The 7,075-nt window shown below is 41.2% G+C and overlaps 1 pseudogene; it reads left to right on the top strand.

Annotated features, from left to right (window-relative positions):
- Positions 1 to 345: 345 nt before the first annotated feature.
- Positions 346 to 6,588, top strand: LOC141498586 (histone acetyltransferase KAT2B pseudogene; annotated as a pseudogene).
- Positions 6,589 to 7,075: the final 487 nt, after the last annotated feature.

Genomic DNA, 7,075 nt, shown 5'->3' with positions numbered 1-7,075 from the left:
AAATCAGTTTTTCCTTTTCAATAATCAGAAAGCCATGGAGTCAAAAACCTCTGAATCCTTGGGACCATTTAGCCCCGGCTTCCACTTGAGTGATCTGACACAGGACCCTTCAGATTCCTATGTTTCACATTTGAGTCACCTTGACAGTGACATTTGAAGGGTGTCTTAATTTCTAAATAGACTTAAGGCCTTGTCTCCTCTCTCCCTTAGATCCCAAAGTGATGTCCCGATGGTCCCATCAGCCCCTTAGTTCTCTGCTTTCCCTACTATCATTGGGCAGGAGTCATTCCTAAACTCTAAGGTCTCTGAATCCATTGTGAACTTTGTAACGAAGAGCCTGTCACAATGGTTCCTTCAGTGTTCCAAGCCTCAGACTGGCTACCCGGTGCAGTCAGCGGAGAGTCTCCCATAAACTCAGACCTCTGAATGTCTTAGTAGTTGTCTACCAACAGGTGATGACACAGGTCCTCTCAACTCTTCCTTTTGTAATCAGAAGAGCTCATACTTCAAAAATTCTGAAATCCCATAGAACTCTGTACTTAAATAAATATGGCGGGTTTCACTTAGGTCTCTTCAGTTCCCTGGACCTCTGGTACTCCCTAAAATCATAATGGGGGGATAATTTCTTTTTTCCATACTCTAAGTCCTCTGAATCACTTTGTGGGTGAGCTCAAACAGGTTCTTTCATTTTCCCAAATTTAGCTTTCCTGAAGTAATTCAGAGGGTTCATAGTCTAAAATTTCTGATGGCCTTTTCTGCAAACTATCTAAAAACTTTTGCTTATCTCACTCAGGTCTTGTCAGCTCCCTAGGTCTCATTTTCTCATGTATATCCTAAAGGCTATGTAGTCTAAAACCTCTGAAGGATTTTCATTTCTAAACCTCTGAACACCTTGACACCTCTATTCTGAAGAAGCTGTGGGTGAGCTAAACCAGGTCATTTCATGTCTCTAGGCCTCAGTTTCTCCTTTTATTACAGTGGGTTGTGATCTGTTTGGAAATCAAAGTCTCTAAAGGCCTTGTCAATACTAGGCTTACAACCCTCTTCTTGATCTCCCTAGTATTTCTTCTTATTCCCTTGGTCCTTCATTTCTGCTACAGTCACAGTGAAATGTCTGAAGGCCTTATCAGAAATATACCTAAGAATCTGTTGTGGTCATCACACAGGTTCTTTCAGGTTCATAGGCTTAAATTTCCCATGAAGTCACATTGAGGACCACCCCAAACTTTAAAACCCCGTTAGGACTTCTCTCCTCTCAGACTGGATTAGGTTCCAGTGATCCCTTCAGCATCTTAGTCTTCCATTATCCCCTCAAACATGGGCAAGGAGCAGTTGCATGAATTCTAAGGACTCTGAATCTTTGCTCATCTTCATCCCTTCAAGCCTGTGGTAATGACACAATGGTTCCTTCAGGGATCGAAGACATGGGGTGCCCTTGAGGAACAGTTGGAGTGGGTCTCCTATAATCTCATACTTCTGAAAGTCTGATCATGTCTACACCAAGGACCCTGTTGGTGATCCCACAGAGGTCCTGTCAGCTCCCTAGGCCTCAGTTTCCCTTTTTATGATTAGAACTGCTAGTATTTCAAATACTCTAAAGTCCTTTCTTCTATATTCCTAAGAACCTGTGGGAGATCTCACTCAGGTCTCTTCAGTTCCCTGGACCATCCCTTAAAATAACAGTGGGTTTGGGATTCCTTTTTGAAATCTTAATTCCTGTGATGGGAATGTAAGATCTATGCTCAGACCCCTGTATGTGATCTCACTCAGGTCCCCTCATTGCCCCTAGGTTTCTGCTTTCCCTGTACAATTTCCAAAGGCTCATAGTCTAAAGGCTCTGAAGGACTTTTCAGCTAGGTGCCCAAGAAACTTTTGTGTATCTCAACAAGATCCTGTCAGCTTCCTGTAATCCTGATGGGACTTTCAACTTTATACCTAAGACCCTGATCCTTATCTAAACCGAGTCCCTTCAGTTCCCTAAGCCTCTGTTTGGCCCTGAATCACAGTGGGCTTTCATGTATTTTGGAATTAAAGTCTTCAGAAGACTTTGTCAGCTCTTGGCTGAATGATCTCATGCTGTGTTCTTCATTTATAGTCTTCCTTTTCCCCATGTCACTGTGAGGGGTTGTCTTTACCTCTAAAATGTCTGAAGGTCTTCTCAGTATATGTCTGATACCTTTTTATTGATGTGACACAACTTTCTTCAGGACCCTATGTCTCAATTTCTCCTGAAGTCATAGAAGGGAGTTTCTTGGCATCTAAATGCTCTGAAGGTCTATTCAGCTATACCAAAATACAAGTTTTCCATTTCACATAGGTCTTCCCAGCTCCCTAGGTCTCTGTTACCCCTTTTTGATTAGAAGGGCAAGCATTTCAAATAGTTTGAAGTCCTTTCAACTATTTACCTAAGACATAGTGGGTGATGTCACCCAGGTCTCTTCAGCTCCCTAGGTCTCAGTTTCCCCTTTTTATTAGAAGTGCTAATACTTCAACAAGTCTGAAATCTGTTCATATCTATACCTAAGAGACTGTGGGTGATCTCAACCAGGTCTCTTCAGCTCTCTGAGACTGCCTTTTTAAATTAGAAGGGCTAATACTTCAATGGACTTGAAATCCTCTTCTCATCTATATGTAAGGGATTCTGGGTGCTCTCCCCCAGGTGTTTTCTGTTCCTAGGCCTCAAATACCCCTATTGTCACAATTGTGGGGTAAGGTTGTTATTTGGAATCTTGGTCCTCTTAAGTCTTTATCACCTCTATACCAAAGTCCTGTCTGCTCCTGAAGCCTCAATTTTCCTTATTTTAGTTAGATGCCATAGTGTATCCGAGTCTGTATTATATTTTTGAGCTCTTTACCTAAGAGACTGTGGGTCTTACCCAGGTCTCTGCAGTTCCTTAGGCCTCAGGTACCTCTTCAAATCACAGTGGGGTATGGGTCATTGTTTTTGGAATCTAGGATCCTCAGAAGACCTTCATACCCTTATTCTCCAAATGCATGTGAATAATTTCAACCAGTTCCCAAGTTTCAGGTTCTCTGCGGTCAGAGTTGTGGGGTTTACTAAAATCTAAATAAGGTGAAGGCTTTTTCTCTTCCATACCTAAGGACATTTGGGTAAGGAAACAAAGTTTTATTAAGGATTCAAGGCCTCTTGAACTCCTGGGTGAGATCACCCACAGTTTGTTAGATATACCTTCAGATTAGTCTTAATGACACTAAAGAGAGAGAGGTCTCTTGGAATTTCAGTGCTCTGAAGGTCTTATGAGCTAGGTCAAGGACTCTAAATTATTTAAAGTGATCGTTTAAGCTCTCTAGGCCTCAGTTTCCCCCCGTAGTAATCAAAAGGCTATGAAGTCTAACATTTCTGAAGATATTTTCAGTTCTATGCCTCAGAAGGTGTTGGTGATTTCACACAAGTCCCTTCAGTTATCTAAGTCTCAGGTTGTCTTGTACTAATTTGAATACCCAGATGTCTAAAACCTCTGAACATCTTGTCACCTCTATATGAAAGTATCAAAGATATCCTGGCTTTAGGTCTCAGTTTCCCTTTCATTACAGTGGGTCTGGTGTGTTTTCGAGTGAAAGCCTCTGAAGGCCTTCTCAGTGCTAGGCCTACAACCCTCTTCTTGATCTCATTCATGTTTCTTTTTATCCCCAGTCCTCAGTTTTCCCTAAAGTCACAGTGAGAAGGTATCTTGTCATCTATATACCTATGGCCCTGCTTTTGATGGCACACAGGTTTCTTCAGGTACCTTTTGCTCACGTCCTCTACAGTCACCATTGATGGAGAATTTCCCTCTAATACTTCTGAAGACCTTCTCAGCTAAATACCTAAACATCTCTTTGTTAGTTCACATAGATCTCTTCAGGTCCCTTCAAATCAGTTTCCCCCTTAATAATCAGAAGTTCTTAGAGTCAGAAAATTATGAAGTCCTTGCTACCTTCCTCCCTAATAGCCTAGGAATGATCTCACAGCACCTTTCAGGCCCCTAGACCTCAGTTTCCCTTAATCACAACGGTGTGTGTTATATCTCAGGATCCAGCCCCTGAAGGCATTGTTAGCTTTAAGTCTACCACCCCTCTGTTTGATCTCACACTGGTTTCCTCATTTGGCTATTCCACAATTTTTCCTACATTCCCAGTGAGATGTCTCGGCCTCTAAAACCTCTCAAGGTCCTGGTAGCTATATACTAACAAAGCTGTTGTTGATGTCCCACAGGTTTCTTTGGGTCCCTTTTCCTCAATTTTCTGTGCAATCTCACTAAGTAGTATCTTGGCCTGTAACATCGTTGAAGGCCTTCTCGGTTGTATACCTAAAAAGTCATACAGCTTTCTTCAAGTCCCTATTCCTAAATTTTTAATGAAGTCACAATGGGACCTGTCTTGTCCTCTCAAGGGTCTGATGGTCTTGTCAGCTATATATCTAATAATCTGTTTGCCATGTCACACAGGGCTCATAATGTCCCTACAATCCAGTTTCCCCTTAATAATCAAAAGACAGACCATGCAGTCAGAAACTCCTGATGGTCTTGTCTCCTCTATACCATAGAGTTTCTGGGTTATTCCCTTCAGTTCTCTAATCCTCAGGTTGCCCTACAATTACAGTGATGTGTGGTACAGCTTGGAATAAAAGACCTCTGAATGCCTTGTCTTCTCTCAGTGTACAATTCTTTAATTGACCTCGTACTGATTTCTTTCTCCTGCTAGAATTCTTTCTCCCTGAATTCACACAATTCTTAACTTTAGAATTGGGACCCTATGTTTAATCTCACACAGGTTCCTTCTTTTCCTCAGCCCTTGATTTTACCTGTAATAAATTTAAGGCCTCATACTTTAAAATCTCTGAGGGCCTTTTATGCTATTTATAAAATTCTATTGCTCATCTCACGTAGCTCCTGCCTTTTCCTAGGCCTCGGTTTTCCCTTTTTAATTAGAATGGCCAATACTTCATAGACTCTGAAGCCCTTTTCAACTCTATACCTAACAAACTGTAGGTGATCTCATCCAGGTGTACAGGAGAATGCTGATCCTCTCTGTATTCACTGGAATGAGAAGGCATTTCCTGGAACAAGCCCCACAAGAAAAAAGACTAACTGCCCCTGGTGAAATAAGCACTCATCCTTATCCATTTCCCAAAGTTTTTCTCCATGTTAGAGGAAGAAGACTGTAGCCAGAGCTCACCCATCTGGGATCCAGACTTTATGGCTTTCTCTTCTCAAGCTAGTCAGCTAGGAATTCAAACAGCCATCAACCCCACTCCTGTGGCCAGTACTGTGTCATCCAATGGGAGCCCTTCCTCTCTGGAGCAGTCAATTGGAGAATGCTTGAGTCCTGCCTCTGAAGTCTCTTTAGGATTTGAAGGGAAACATGGAGAGAAGAGAAAAATGAATGATCTTCATTCCCTGGAAGAGGTCACAAGACCCAGAGTTGTGGGGGATATTCCCATTGAGTTGATCAGTGAGGCCATGTTCACCATTACAAACTCAGCTGCAATGCAGGGACCAGAGACCAACTTTCTATCAGCACATTCAGCCTGGGATGATGCAGCCAGGCTGGAAGAGAGGCAAGGAATGATTGAATTTCATGTACTTGGCAACTCTCTGAATCAGAAGCTCAACAAAAAGATAATGATGTGGCTGCTTGGCCTACAGAACATCTTTACTCATCAACTCCCTAGAATGCCAAAAGAGTACATTACATGCCTGGTCTTTGATCCGAAGCACAAGACCCTTGCTTTGATTAAAAATGACCATGTAATCGGTGGGATTTGTTTCCAGATGCTCTTGTCACAAGGATTCACAGAAATTGCCTTCTTAGCTGTAACTTACAATGAACAAGGTAAGGGTTATGAAACTCACCTCATGAATCACCTGAAAGAATACCATATAAAACAGCATCCTGAACTTTCTTACATATGCTGATGAAAATGCAATTGGTTACTTCAAGAAACAAGCTTTCTCCAAAGACATCAAAGTCCCCAAAACCAAATATGTTGGATACATCAAAGACTATGAAGGAGCCACCCTGATGGGCTGTGAATTAAACCCAAGGATCCCATACACAGAATTTTCTGTTATCATCAAAAAACAGAAAGCTATGATTAAGAAGCTTATTGAAAGGAAGCAAACCCAGATTCAAAAGATCTATCCTGGACTTTCATGTTTTAAAGCTGGAGCATGTAAGATACCAATAGAAAGCATTCCTGGCATTAGAGAGACAAGCTGGAAACCAAGTGGAAAAGAAAGAGGCAATGAGCCCAAAGATCCTGATCAGCTTTACAGCACATTAAAAAACATCTTGCAGCAAGTGAAAAGCCATCCAAGGGCTTGGCCCTTCATGGAACCCGTGAAGAGAACAGAAAATCCTGGATACTATGAAGTTATAAGGTTCCCTGTGGATTTGAAAACTATGAGTGAACGACTCAAGAATGCTTACTATGTATCTAAGAAATTATTCATGGTGGATTTACAGTGGGTGTTTAGCAATTGCAAAGAGTACAGTGCCCCTGAGAGTGAATACTACAAATGTGCCAATATCCTGGAGAAATTCTTCCTCACCAAAATTAAGGAAGCTGGCTTAATTGACAACTGAAAACTTTTTTCCTTCTCCCTCATAATAATTTGTCACCAGGCCTGATGAATGAAGTTCAGTTTCAAAGAACTGGGACAATGTATTGAAGATATTTAAACATATCTTAATTAGCACTTAAAAAATAAAACAAAAACAAATTCCTCTTACAGCTTTTCAGATGTGTATTTTTTTAATTAAAGTTTTTATTTGAGTTTTATAATTTTTCCCCCAATCTCACTTCCCTCCCCCGACCCCACCCCCACAGAAAGCAATTTTTCAGTCTTTACACAGTTTCCATTGGTATACATTGATCCAAATTGAATGTGATGAGAGAGAAATCAAATCCTTAAAGAAGAAACAAAGTCTAAGAGATAACAAGATCAGACAATGAGATAGCAGTTTGTTTTCTAAATTAAAGGGAATAGTCCTTGAACTTTGTTCAAACTCCATAATTCTTTCTCTGGATACAGATGGTATTCTCCATCGCAGGCAGCCCTAAATTGATCTT

The sequence above is a fragment of the Macrotis lagotis genome, chromosome X (assembly GCF_037893015.1).
Source record: "Macrotis lagotis isolate mMagLag1 chromosome X, bilby.v1.9.chrom.fasta, whole genome shotgun sequence".
NCBI lineage: Eukaryota > Metazoa > Chordata > Mammalia > Peramelemorphia > Peramelidae > Macrotis > Macrotis lagotis.
This window is presented reverse-complemented; position numbering and strand designations above follow the sequence as displayed.